This window comes from Oncorhynchus kisutch, linkage group LG2 (genome assembly GCF_002021735.2).
Source record: "Oncorhynchus kisutch isolate 150728-3 linkage group LG2, Okis_V2, whole genome shotgun sequence".
NCBI classification, from domain to species: Eukaryota; Metazoa; Chordata; class Actinopteri; order Salmoniformes; family Salmonidae; genus Oncorhynchus; species Oncorhynchus kisutch.
The window spans coordinates 7,777,483-7,792,276 of NC_034175.2; the positions used below are offsets into that span (position 1 = coordinate 7,777,483).

General features: G+C 44.4%; 1 pseudogene; it reads left to right on the forward strand.

Annotated features, from left to right (window-relative positions):
- Positions 1-1,840: 1,840 nt before the first annotated feature.
- On the forward strand, positions 1,841-14,282 carry LOC116356844 (trypsin-1-like; annotated as a pseudogene).
- Positions 14,283-14,794: the final 512 nt, after the last annotated feature.

The following is a 14,794-nucleotide window of genomic DNA, read 5'->3' on the forward strand; positions in this document are numbered from 1 at the left end:
ATACTATTCCAGTGTTAGCGCTCCAGCCATTACCACAAGCCTGTTCTACCCAATTAAGGTGCCACCGACCTCCTGTGGGTGACACTAGATGAAAGTCTACACCCCTGCTCAACCCGTACCCATAACTCTAACCCTAATCCTAACCCTAGCTTCATGTCCACATCCTGGCTCAACCCTAACCCTAGCTTCATGTCCACATCCTGGCTCAACCCTAACCCTAGCTTCATGTCCACATCCTGGCTCAACCCTAACCCTAGCTTCATGTCCACATCCTGGCTCAACCCTAACTCTAGCTTCATGTCCACATCCTGGCTCAACCCTAACCCTAGCTTCATGTCCACATCCTGGCTCAACCCTAACCCTAGCTTCATGTCCACATCCTGGCTCAACCCTAACCCTAGCTTCATGTCCACATCCTGGCTCAACCCTAACTCTAGCTTCATGTCCACATCCTGGCTCAACCCTAACCCTAGCTTCATGTCCACATCCTGGCTCAACCCTAACCCTAGCTTCATGTCCACATCCTGGCTCAACCCTAACCCTAGCGTCATGTCCACATCCTGGCTCAACCCTAACCCTAACTTTATGTCCACAGCCCTGCAAGATGCAGGCAAGGCAGTATTGAATGTGTCGATGTCTGTCACCTTGATTACTCAAATTTCTCTCAACCTATGCACCTACAATGTACACTTTCATTTATAGGCTAGGTTGTAGCAACCTCATGATGAGTATAGGGAAAATATGAGTATCATGTAGTAGCCTAAACCTATCGCTGTCACATTGAACTGGGTGAATGGAATATGAATGACAGACATCCAATATGCTGCAATAGAAATAAGGCCATGCTCATATAAAAAAGGATTGTCCTCCCTCAACTTAAACGGCACCAACCATCATAGCGAAAACTAACAGACTGCCACCCCCACCCCCGCTGCTCCCTCTGGACATTTCATTTTCAGCATTATCACATTTGTAAATGTATATATCATTTTTATTTTATTGTTTCATTCACACCTGCACTGTTGGAGCTCGGAGCTTAAGTACTTCACTGTACACTGCAATGACATCTGTGACCCTGTGCATGTGACTTAATAAAAATCTAATCTACAAAATGATGGTAGGCCTTGGGTAGATTGTGTGTGTGAACCACAAAGCGGTGTTGCAGCCATGTTGAGGTCAAGACCGTTTGAAATGCAGAGAATACTGGTGATCTCAAACTGGCAGTTTTAGTGTACTGTATCACTGTCTTCTGGTACAAATGAAGGGCTGTATTTCATCCGTATGAAAGGATGTTGGCAGAAGATCCGTGTTATAACTCGATTGAAATGTAAAGTTATTTTCCCCTGTTAGCGGAGACGGCATTCACAGTAAACGCTGCATACGTCAGCTCAATCTGAAATGACCTTCACATATTAACGCTGACCTTGAATGAAACTTCCACAATACGGATTGAATCCAGTCCTAAATCTGGAATTAACTCAATAAACACTGTACTGGGACTAATAAGACAACGTTGACCAATACTTAATGAAAAGGTAGGCCTACATTTTGCAAGGGGATTTGACAGGTTTGAGTCTCATTCACATAGACGTTGGCCTTGGACACAGAGCTAGGATCAGTTGACCCTTCCCGTATCTTAACCTTCCCCAGTGAGTGGTGAGGATGCACAACTTTCCGACATTTACAGCTTGATGCTACCTGCTGTATTATTTGCTGTCCAGAGAACCTTTTAAACCTGATTTAGAGATCTCTTGACATATCAAACAGTCCATGAAACTGGGCGGAACATAAACCAGGGGTGCAGATTAATCCCTTTCATCGACAGGGTGACACAGCAACCATGATTTCTCTGGTCTTTGCTCTGCTCATCAGAGCAGTGTAAAAATGGTCATAGAGGACTGTGTTATGAGACTAACATCACAAATGTGTTTATTTTTATTCCACTTTTATCATAGTGCTATGCTTTTTTTTATAATCTCAAAAGGTGAGGAAATATAGCTAAGAACGCTCTCGATTTCCAGTCGCCATGGAAGACGACAAGATCGTCAAAGGGTATGAGTGCAAGCCCTACTCCCAGCACCATCAGGTATCTCTGCAGTCTGGTTACCACTTCTGTGGTGGCTCCTTGATCTCCAGCACATGGTGGTGTCTGCTGCTCACTGCTACAAGTCGTAAGTATCATGTGAACTACTTCCAATATATTGTGTACACCCCTGTCTAGCGAATTTTGTTCTGTCAACATCTTGGAAAGTTAATTAAATATATATATATATATATATATATATATATTTTTTTTTTAAATATTTCACCTTTATTTTATTTAACCTGGTAGGCTAGTTGAGAACAATTGGCCAAGATAAAGCAAAGCAGTTCGACACTGGAAGTAACAAACACACAGTCAATAATACAGTAGAAAAAGTATATATACAGTGTGTGCAAATGAGGTAAGATAAAGGAGGTAAAGGCAATAAATAGGCCATGGCGGCGAGGGAAATTACAATATACCAATTAAAACACTGGAGTGATAGATGTGCAGAAGATGAATGTGCAATTAGAGATACTGGGGTGCAAAGGAGCAAGATAAATAAATACAGTATGGGGATGAGGAAGTTGGAAGGGCTATTTACAGATGGCTATGTACAGGTGCAGTGATCTGTGAGCTGCTCTGACAGCTGATGCTTAAAGCTAGTGAGGGAGATATGAGTCTCCAGCTTCAGTGATTTTTGCAGTTCGTTCCAGTCATTGGCAGCAGAGAACTGGAAGGAAAGGCGGCCAAATTAGGAATTGGCTTTGGGGGTGACCAATGAGATATACCTGCTAGAGTGTGTGCTACGGGTGGGTGTTGCTATGGTGACCAGTGAGCTGAGATAAGGCGGGGCTTTACCTAGCAAAGACTTGTAGATGACCTGGAACCAGTGAGTTTGGCGACGAGAATGAAGCGAGGGCCAGCCAACGAGAGCGTACAAGTCGCAGTTGTGGGTAGTATATGGGGCTTTGGCGACAAAAAGGATGGCACTGTGATAGACTGCATCCAATTTGTTGAGTAGAGTGTTGGAGGCTATTTTGTAGATGACATTACCGAAGTCGAGGATCGGTAGGATGGTCAGTTTTACGAGGGTAAGTTTGGCAGCATGAGTGAAGGATGCTTTGTTGCGAAATAAGAAGCTGATTCTTGATTTCATTTTGGATTGGAGATGCTTGATGTGAGTCTGGAAGGAGAGTTTACAGTCACCTAGGTATTTGTAATTGTCCACATATTCTAAGTCAGAGCCGTCCAGAGTAGTGATGGTAGTCAGGCGGGCGGGTGTGGGCAGCGAACAGTTGAAGAGCATGCATTTAGTTTTACTTGTATTTAAGAGCAGTTGGAGGCCACGGAAGGAGAGTTGTATGACATTGAAGCTCGTCTGGAGGTTAGTTAACACAGTGTCCAAAGAAGGGCCAGAAGTATACAGAATGGCGTTGTCTGCGTAGAGGTGGATCAGAGAATCACCAGCAGAAAGAGCGACATCATTGATGCATACAGAAAAGAGAGTCGGCCCGAGAATTGAACCCTGTGGCACCCCCATAGAGACTGCCAGAGGACCGGACAACATGCCCTCCGATTTGACACACTGAACTCTATCTGCAAAGTAGTTGGTGCATTCTATAGAATGCAGGCCCAGTTAGACCGGAGACATATGTCTTGCATGCACAACTAATGATAGACTGGAATGTGGCAGTTTGTTTTTTAATCACTGAGACATCAATCAATTGTTAGCTATCTCTAGTAAAGCCCATGTCCTCGACTCCCAGATTAGCTGCAGGAAGCTAGAGTGGACACGATAAAACTCAGCCTTAGCAGGTCAGTCTTACTCTTAGTTAAATATATAATAGTTTACTATTAATATCAAACAATTCAGGTATGTAATTTTTCTATCACAGCTATTTGAGATGGTAACACTATCCATAGTGTCAAATAACTCTACTGCCATACAATTCAGTATGCATTCAGTATTAGAATATTTTACTTAAAAGGATCACTTTTTAGAAGCTCATGGGACAAAAGTTTGTCACACCTTTACAGTTGCTTGTCAAAAATATCTACAGTCCTTTAGAGATGTCAAACAAATATCATGATCTTAGTTTTACATGATGTCACGGTCATGATTTTCATAATCTCGAAAGGTGAGGCAATGTGTCAATGCTAACTGAGAGTTCTCTCTGTTTCCAGTTGCCACGGAGGAGGACCAGATCGTCGAAGGGTATGAGTGCAAGGCCTACTCCCAGCCCCACCAGGTGTCTCTGAACTCTGGGTACCACTTCTGTGGTGGTTCCCTGGTCAATGAGAACTCTGCTGCTCACTGCTACATGTCATGAGTAAACTACATACCTGTACATGAAGTATCCTATGTGCTTATAGATAAGACTTCCATTTAATGAATACATTCAATATGTGTACTGGTACATCAAGCTGCCTCGCGCTACAGAAACAGGAGATAGGCTCCTGTTCCTATTAGCCGTTCCGGCTCGCACACGCCAAGGCTTGTACAAGGTGATTTACTTACTTTACATGTCTGTCATGGCTTTATCAACATCCTATCATCCAGATTATATCATGCAGTTCACTTCACCTGCACCCCAAGGCTCAGCACAGAACACCATCAAGTGATGAAAGACTTTCCCTTCCCTCGTTCTTTTTCACCCTAAGCCATGTGGAGGTGCATCTGGGCGAGCACAACATTGCCAGGACTGAGGGTAGTTCCCAGGACTGAGGGTAACGAGTAGTTCATCTCTTCTTCCCGTGTCATCCCCCACCTCAACTACAGCTCCTAAAACATCAACAATGACCACGTAACCCCAAAATACATTAACATGGTGCCTTTATTGCTGGGCTCACTTGAGCTCATGGTGTCGCCCCATCTAGAGACGGTACACATGGTGCCAGCAGGGGCACAGCTGCTGGGCAGAGCAACAGGCTGCACGTAGGTGTTGAGGGTGGTGGGTTTGCTCAGCTTGATCAGCATATAAAATATACCTGCTCAGGTAACCATTGCCAGTGTTAAAATGTAAATGATCCATAAATGACATGTTCTGCCTTTCATTTCCTCTTCTTTCTTTCTATCCATTCTTTCATTTTTCATCCATCCTTACAGCTGCCGATAGCAACAAGCTGCAGTGCCTGAAATCTCTCATTGTCACTCTCTCAGGGTGATTCCGGTGGCCCCGTGGTGTGCAACGGTGAGTTGCAGGGTGTTGTGTCCTGAGGTTATGGCTGGGCCGAGCCCGGTAACTCCGGTGTCTACGCCAAGGTAAGAATATAGGTGTAACGACCGTTGGTGGAAGAAGGTGAGGACCAAGATGCAGCGTGGTAAGTGTTCATCATTATTTTAATAAACTGAACACTAAATACAACAAGGAACAAAAGAAACAACCGAAACAGCTCCGTCAGGTGCAAAACACACTAAACAGAAAATAACTACCCAAAAAACCCATGTGGGCAAGAGCTACCTAAGTATGGTTCTCAATTAGAGACAACGACAGACAGCTGTCCCTGATTGAGAACCATACCTGGCCAAAAACAAAGAAATACAAAAACATAGAAGGAAGGAGAGTTGTATGGCATTGAAGCTCGTCTGGAAGTTAGTTAACACAGTGTCCAACGAAAGGCCAGAAGTATACAGAATGGCGTCGTCTGCGTAGAGGTGGATCAGAGAATCACCAGCAGAAAGAGTGACATCATTGATGTATACAGAGAAGAGAGTCATCCCAAGAATTGAACCCTGTGGCACCCCCATAGAGACTGCCAGAGGTCCGGACAACAGGCCCTCCGATTTGACACACTGAACTCTATCAGAGAAGAATTTGGTGAACCAGGCGAGGCAGTCATTTGAGAAACCAAGTCTGTTGAGTCTACCAATAAGAATGTTGTGATTGACAGTCGAAAGCCTTGGCCAGGTCGATGAATACGGCTGCACAGTAATGTCTCTTATCGATGGAGGTTATGATATCATTTAGGACCTTGAGCGTGGCTGAGGTGCACCCATGACCAGCTCTGAATCCAGATTGCAAAGCGGAGAAGGTACGGTGGGGAGTGCAGGGCAGTTGACCGGGGTAGGGGTGGCCAGGCGGAAAGCATGGCCAGCCGTAGAAAAATGCTCATTGAAATTCTCAATTATAGTGGATGTATCGGTGGTGACAGTGTTTCCTAGCCTCAGTGCAGTGGGCAGCTGGGAGGAGGTGCTCTTATTCTCCATAGACTTTTCAGTGTCCCTTAACTTTTTTGAGTTTGTGCAACAGGATGCAAATTTCTGCTTGAAAAAGCTAGCCTTAGCTTTCCTAACTGCCTGTGTATATTGGTTCCTAACTTCCCAGAAAAGTTTCATATCACGGGTGTTATTCGATGCTAAATTATTTGAATGGGGCATGCTTATTAAAGAATGACCAGGCATCCTCTACTGACGGGATGAGGTCAATATCCTTCCAGGCTACCCAGTCCAGGTCGATTAGAAAGGCCTGCTCGCTGAAGTGTTTTAGGGAGCGTTTGACAGTGATGAGGGGTGGTCTTTTGACTCAGACCCATTACGGATGCAGGCAATGAGGCAGTGATCGCTGAGATCTTGGTTGAAAACAGCAGAAGTGTATTTGGAGGGCAAGTTGGTTAGGATGATATCATTGAGGGTGCCCGTGTTTACGGATATGGGGTTGTACCTGGTAGGTTCATTGATAATTAGTGTGAGATTGAGGGTATCCTGATTAGATTGTAGGATGACCGGGGTGTTAAGCATGTCCCAGTTTAGGTCACCTAGCAGCATGAGCTCTAGATGGGGGGCAATCAGTTCAGATATGGTGTTCAGGGCACAGCTGGGGGCAGAGGGTGGCCTGTAACAAGGGGCAACAGTGAGAGACTTGTTTCTGGAAAGGTGGATTTTTAAAAGTAGAAGCTCGAAATGTTTGGAACAGACCTGGATAGTAAGACAGAACTCTGTAGGCTATCTCTGCAGTAGATTGCAACTCCGCCCCCTTTGGCAGTTCTATCTTGCAGGAAAATGTTATAGTTAGGGATGGAAATTTCAGGGTTTTTGCTAGTCTCCTGAGCCAGGATTCAGACACGGCTAGGACATCCGGGTTGGCAGAGTGTGCTAGGACAGTGAATAAAACAAACTTAGGGAGGAGGTTTCTAATGTTAACATGCATGAAACCAGGGATTTTAAGGTTACAGAAGTCAACAAATGATAGCGCCTGGGGAATGGGAGTGGAGATAGGTACTGCAGGGCCTGGGTTAACCTCCACATCACCAGAGGAACAGAGGAGGAGTTGGATAAGGGCACGGCTAAAGGCTAAAAGAACTGGACGCCTAGTACGTTCAGAACAGAGAGTAAAAGGAACAGATTTCTGGGCACGGTAGAAGAGATTCAAGGCATAATGTACAGACAAAGGTATGGTAGGATATGAATGCAGTGGGGGGTAAAACCTGTGCATAGAGTGACAGAGATATTGTCTCTAGGAATATCATTTAAACCAGGTGATGTCACCGAATGTGTTGGAGGTGGAAATGAAGTGTTCACTAAGGCGTAATGAGCAGGGCTAGAGGCTCTACAGTGAAATAAGGCAATACATACTAACCAAAACAGCAATGGACAAGGCTTATTGACGTTAGGGGGAGGCATGCGTAGCCGAGTAATCATGGGAGTCCAGTGAGTGGCTTCAGGCAGCTAAAGGGCCGGGGCTAGCAGCAGGACCTTAGAAGGATGTCAAGATGGAAGAAAGTCTGTTGTGGCCCCCTCGTGCTGAATATGTTGGCAGACGGATCAGCAGGGTTCCGTGTGGTAAACCAGGCCAATTGGCAAAATAGGTATAGTGACCGAAGAAGTTGTTCGATGGGCCTCTTAAGCTAACAGTCCGGTGTGCTCTAGACAGCTAACGTTAGCGGGCTTGCGGCTAGCAGTGCCGCGGTGCCAGTTTGAGTACCCCCTCCAGCAGATTTCGTCGGTAGTCCAGTTGTGAAGGATCGCGGGGTTCCATGCCACGTACCGGCAGTAGAAGGGGGTCCTGGCCAGTTGGCAAAAATGGTATTATAGCCCAGGAGTGGCTGTTGGGCTTCTTCTGCTGGCCGGGATACGGGCCTAGCTCCAGGCTAATTGATGCTAGCTTCGGGACAGGGACATGACGTTAAACCAGGAATAGTCACTCGGGTTGCAACTAGCCCTATGTGAGATGTGGTAGGGGGGCCCACCACCTCACAGCAAGACATTTGTGTGGCCCGCTTCTTGACGGTGGAGAGAAACATTTTTAATTTCCTGTGTGGAGTCGCAGTTAAAACCGTAGTCTGGCTTTTTATGGCGGTTTTGAAGCAGTGGCTTCTTCCTTGCTGAGCGGCCTTTCAGGTAATGTCGATATAGGACTCATTTTACTGTGGATATAGATACTTTTGTACCTGTTTCCTCTAGTATCCTCACATGGTCCTTTGCTGTTGTTCTGGGATTTATTTGCACTTTTCGCACCAAAGTACATCTATCTCTAGGAGACAGAACACGTCTCCTTCCTGAGCGGTATGATGTCTGCGTGGTCCCATGGTGTTTATACTTTTGTACTATTGTTTGTACAGATGAACATGGTACTTTCAGGCATTTGGAAATTGCTCCCAGGGATGAACTAGACTTGTGAATGTCTACAAATTGTTTTCTGATGTCTTGGCTGATTTCTTTTGATGTTCCTATGATGTCAAGCAAATAGGCACTGAGTTTGAAGGTAGGCCTTGAAAAATATCCACAGGTACACCTCCAATTGACTCAAATGATATCAATTAGCCTATCAGAAGCTTCTAAAGCCATGACATAATTTTATGGAATTTTCCAAGCTGTTTAAAGGCACAGTCAACTTGGTGTATGTAAACTTCTGACCCACTGGAATTGTGATACATTGAATTATATGTGAAATAATCTGCCTGTAAACAATTGTTGGAAAAATTACTTGTGTCATGCACGAAGTCGATGTCCTTGCCGACTTGCCAAAACTATAGTTTGTTCACAAACCTCTAGAGTTAACTCTGCAAATAGCACTGCTGGGTGATTTAAAAAGTCATAGTCAATCGATTAATAATATAATAATACTTTTAGCAAAAATGTTTATCTTTAATTTATAATATGTAGAATCTATGAGGCTAGAAAGGTTCAGAGGGGTGGTAGGGTTAGGGGAAAATAAGACAATATATTAAACTATATCTACACTACCATTCAAAACTTTGGGGTCACTGAGAAATGTCCTTGTTTTTGAAAGAAAATCAGTTTTTCTGTCCATTAAAATAACATCAAATTGATCAGAAATCCAGTGTAGACATTGTTAATGCTACTATTGTAGCTGCAAATGGCAGATTTTTTAAATGAAATATCTACATAGGCGTACAGAGGCCCATTATCAGCTGTGTTCCAATGACACGTTGTGTTAGCTAATCCAAGTTTATCATTTTAAAAGGCTAATTGATCATTAGAAAACCATTTTGCAATTATGTTAGTACAGCTGAAAACAGTTGTTCTAATTAAAAAAGCAATAAAACTGGCCTTGGTGGGTTCGATTACAGGCTCAAAATGGCCAGAAACAAAGAACTCTCTCCCGAAACTCATCAGTCTATTCTTGTTCTGAGAAATGAAGGCTATTCCAGGTGAGAAGTTGCCAAGAAACTGAAGATCTCGTACAATATAAATAAATAAATAAAAATAATAAAAAAATAGATACAGTATAAATCAATAGGGGCCCGGTGCATGCCCGATTGGTATTCGGAAATGATTACTACAAGTTTAGTTGGATGCTTAGATCAACTACCAATCTAAACATGTTTTGCTGACATGGCTATACTCAGGGTCAGTCAAATGGATTAGCTAACTAGCTGGCTATCAGGGACTGACATAACAATAGATAACTGCTGATGCAAAGCCAAAAACGTTTTATTGAAACTGGTGTATTCTACTATTCTTACTCTCAATAATAATTTGAGACCATTACTGAGTTTCACCCCAAAAATATATATGGAGTTTCCTGACATTCCTGACAATTCCTGACATTTAATCCTAGTAAAATATATATGGAGTTTCCTGACATTCCTGACAATTCCTGACATTTAATCCTAGTAAAAATTCCCTGTCTTAGGTCAGTTAGGATCACCACTTTACTTTAAGAATGTGAAATGTCGGAATAATAGTAGAGAGAATGATTTATTTCAGCTTTTATTTCTTTCATCACATTCCCAGTGGGTCAGAAGTTTACATGCACTCCATTAGTATTTGGTAGCATTGCCTTTAAATTGTTTAACTTGGGTCAAACGTTTCAGGTAGCCTTCCACAAGCTTCCCACAATAAGTTGGGTGAATTTTGGTACATTCCTCCTGACAAAGCTGGTGTGGCCTCCTTGCTAGCACAAGCTTTTTCAGTTCTGCCCACACATTTTCTATGGGATTGAGGTCAGGGCTTTGTGATGGCCACTCCAATACCTTGACTTTGTTGTCCTTAAGCCATTTTTCCACAACTTTGGAAGAATGCTTGGGGGTCATTGTCCATTTGGAAGACCCATTTGCGACCAAGCTTTAACTTCCTGACTAATGTCTTGAGATGTTGCTTCAATATATCCACATAATTTTCCTCCTTCATGATGCCATCTATTTTGTGAAGTGCACCTGTCCCTCCTGCAACAAAGCACCCCGACAACATGATGCTGCCAACCCCGTGCTTCACGGTTGGGATGGTGTTCTTTGGCTAGCAAGCATCCCCCTTTTTTCTCCAAACATAACGATGGTCATTATGGCCAAACAGTTCTATTTTTGTTTCATCAAACCAGAGGACATTTCTCCAAAAAGTACGATCTTTGTCCCCATGTGCAGTTGCAAACCGTAGTCTGGCTTTTTTATGGTGGTTTTGGAGCAGTGGCTTCTTCCTTGTCGATATACTTGATTGTGGACTTGATTGTGTGTTTTGGATCATTGTCGTCCAAAAAGTTAGATTTTTGACTCATCTCTCCCCAGAACATTCTTCCAGGAGTCTTGTTGATCATCCAGATGCTTTTTGGCAAAGTTGACTCAACTTTTTGGATGAGATGGGTCTTATTATGTCTGACGAAAACCAAACACTGCATTCCACAGTAAGAAACTCTATGGTCAAGCATGGTGGTGGTAGTGTGATGGTTTGGGGATGCTTTGCTTCCTCAGGACCTGGACGACTTGCCTTAATAGAAGGAACCATAAAGTCCGCTCTGTATCAGAGAACTCTACAGGAGAATGTCAGGCCATCCGTCTGTGAGCTGAAGCTGAAGTACAGCAGGGTCATGCAGCAAGACAATGTTCCAAACACACAATCACACAAGTCTACATGAACATCTGTAAAAAGCAACACATTTGAAGTTTTGGAATGGCCTAGTCAAAGTCCATACCTAATCCCAATTGAGATGCTGTGGCATGACTTGAAACAAACAGTTCATGCTTGAAAACCCACAAAAGTCACTGAATTAACACACTTCTGCATGCAAGAGTAAGCCACAATTCCCCCACAGTGATGTTAGAGACTGATCAACAACTACAGGAAGCATTTGGTTGCAGTCATTGCAGTTAAAGGTGGCAATTACTTTTTCACACAGGCAAATTGGGTGTTGCATAACTTTGTTAATTAAATAAATACGTCTGTATTTTTTTGTCATTTGTAAACTCAAGTTCCCTTTGTCTAATATTAGGTATTGGTTGAAGAACTGATAACGTTCACCCTAAAAAAATATGCAAAAATAGAGAAAATTAGAAAGGGGGCAAATAGTTTTTCTAGGCACAGTAAGTACACACATTAGTTATGTATTCTATGTTGTTATATGCTTGAGTATATTTCAGAGAGAAGTGATATGTTATAAGACTTACTGTTACAACTGCTATGCTTTTTTCACATTGCTCTATTAAATCTAAATGTACTCAAAATTGGGTGAGTCATCTGTATACAGCAGTTCTATATTGCTTCTACAGTATGCTATTGAATACATACTATTATGCTGTAATGATCCAAAATCATTTTGGCTACCGGTACATGGTGACATGGTAACAAAATGATGAATCTGACCAAATCCTAGGGTTAGAAGAGGGCCAGTGGTGCGTTCAGTTCGCTTCAACGGTTGTTTTTTGTCTGTTTGTACTGAACCACGTTTCCCCAAAACGGTGCCCATCATTTTTCAACAACCTTTGAGGCATGTTTGCTCCCATTTGGTGGGTGTTGCCTGGGTTGAACATAAAGCTGGGGTTACTGTTAGTTTTAGGGTTGGTGTTGAGGCTAGGGTTACGGTTGAGCCAAAATGAGTTATTATGAGTATGTTAAATGTTTATAATGAGTTGGATAAACTGATTTACTTATTTAATTATTTTCCGTTGGGTAAACTTGGTATTTTGAGAGATGGATAAACATATTATTCTTGTATTATTCTTACTTAACTCAGTATCTCCACTCAAAAACAGTATATCGAATTGAGGTTGGTAAACATTAGGGTTAGGGTTGAGCTGGGATGTGGACTTGATGTTAGGGTTAAGGTTAGGGTTGAGTCGTGATCTGGACATGAAGCTAGGGTTCGGTTTGAGGTTAGGGTTGAGCTGGAATGTGGACATGAAGCTAGGGTTAGGGTTAGGTCTGAGGTTAGGGTTGACCTGGGATGTGGAACATGAAGCTAGGGTTAGGGTTAGAGTTGAGGGTTAGGGTTTGGGTTGAGCAGGGATGTGGACATGCAGCTAGGGTTAAGGTTGAGCCAGGATGTTGACATGAAGCTAGGGTTAGTTAGGGTTCAGGTTCGGGTTGAGCAGAGACTTGGACTTGAAGCTAGGTTTAGGGTTGAGACAGGGTGTAGACCCTAATCTACTGTCAAGGTATATTCATGCCTGTCATGCTTGTATAATGATGTGAGACAGTCACAGGAATACAAAAATTGTTTTTTAAATTTCTCTTACCAATATAGAGTATGTCATGAAAATGACAGGGACGAAGCCCAAAACAAACACGTACATATGTTGGGATGTAAACCCATACAAAAGAGCGAGGTGTAAACCTCTAATAAATACACGGGACGAGACCCGTAATAACAAGTGCACACTAACACGGCATGTAAACCATAATACCATGTACAGTAACCTTGAGAAATAGTTGGCGAACCCCGGAATTGCTGGACTGCTTTCACGGAGTTCGGGATGGACCATGACCTGTCTGCGCTGAGGCGTTGCTCCTCCATCTCCACTCCCTCCTTGGATATGAGGTAGTCCAAAAAGGACACGGACCGCTGGAAAAACAAACATATAGATTATGCTCCAACAGTCTTCCCAGCACAGACCTGACCAACGAGACATGCTTGGCACGGTCAGCAGAATAGACCAAAATGTTGTCTATATAAGCCACAGCGCCCCGTCCCAGCATGTCCCAAAACACTTCATTAATAAAGGCCTGGAAGACTGAAGGAGCGTTATATAGGCCAAAGGGCATCACGAGATACTTGTAATGCCCCGTGGTCGTGGAAAAGGCCGTAATGCCCACCAGATTGTAAATGCTCCTTAAGTCCAGTTTCGTGAAGTACTGCACCCGTGCATTTGTGTGATGATAGTTGGGATGGGTAAAGGATAGCTGAACTTAATGGTGGCTTTATTCAGTGTTAGATAATCAATGCAGGGGCGCAGTCCCCCATCTTTCATCTTAACAAAAAAGAAGCTTGAGGATGCTGGTAACGCAGAGGGGCGGATAAAACCCTGCTGGAGGCTCTCCTGTACGTAGGTCTCCATGGCCTCGGTCTCCACAAAGGAGAGGGGATAGACGTGTCCTCTCGAGAGTTCTGCATCAGACAGCAGGTAAATGGCACAGTCCCCAGGGGTGATGAGGATGCAGGCGTGTAGCCTGGGTCTTAGAGAAAACCCAGTGCAGATCCTGGTTTTCCTCCGGTAAATCCACTTGCGGGGCGTGGTCCAGACTTTCCACCGTAGTGGTGTTGAGGCCCAGATTCCTCCTTCTCCTACGCTCTGCCTCGGGCAAATGTGCAAACCTCCATTGGCTCTGGCCACAGAGCAGGTGAAGCCATGAGCTCTGGATTCCGTGCAGTTTCTTCATCGGGACCGCAGGAGGTTGTCCAACCGGATCGGCATGCTGATGAACTGGTCGAGTGACATGTTGTCATCACGGCAGGCTAACCTGCACCTCCTCTCGCAGTCCGCTGTGGAAAATGTGGACCAGAGCCGACTCATTCTATCTGGTGGAGGCTGCGACGGTCTGGAACTCCATGCCAAACTCCGAGGCGGTCCTAGATCCCTGGCGTAGTTGGAGTAGGCATTCATCCCCTCTCAAACACAGAGTGGAAGAGGAGGATGAAGAGCTCGTAGGACTCGACCTCGGGTCCACCTATTTCCCAGACAGCGGCACCCCAGTCCAGGCCCCGTCCGGTCAGTGCCGAGATGGCGGTGGCAACCCTGTCTCTCCCGGAGACAGCCTCGGTATAGCAAGCGAGGTACAGGTCGCATTGTAGAATGAACCCCTTCCATCTCGCTGGGGCGCCGTCAAAGCGCTCCGGGAGGGACAGGGGTATTCCAAGGACCGGCTCAGATGGGATGGAGACAGGTAGTGGTGGTGTGGGGGCTGATGCCGGAACCGGTGCTGGGGACTGGAGGGACTGCACATTCCCCTCCAAATGCAGGATGGTTGCCACTACGCTGTACATGGCGCTGCCGAGTCTGGAGAGACAGTTTTCGTGATGCTAGTCTGTCCCCACGATGGTCGCCAGCTCGGCCTTTCCTGCTGTCTCCATTAGATGGGTTGATTATTCTGTCACGTTG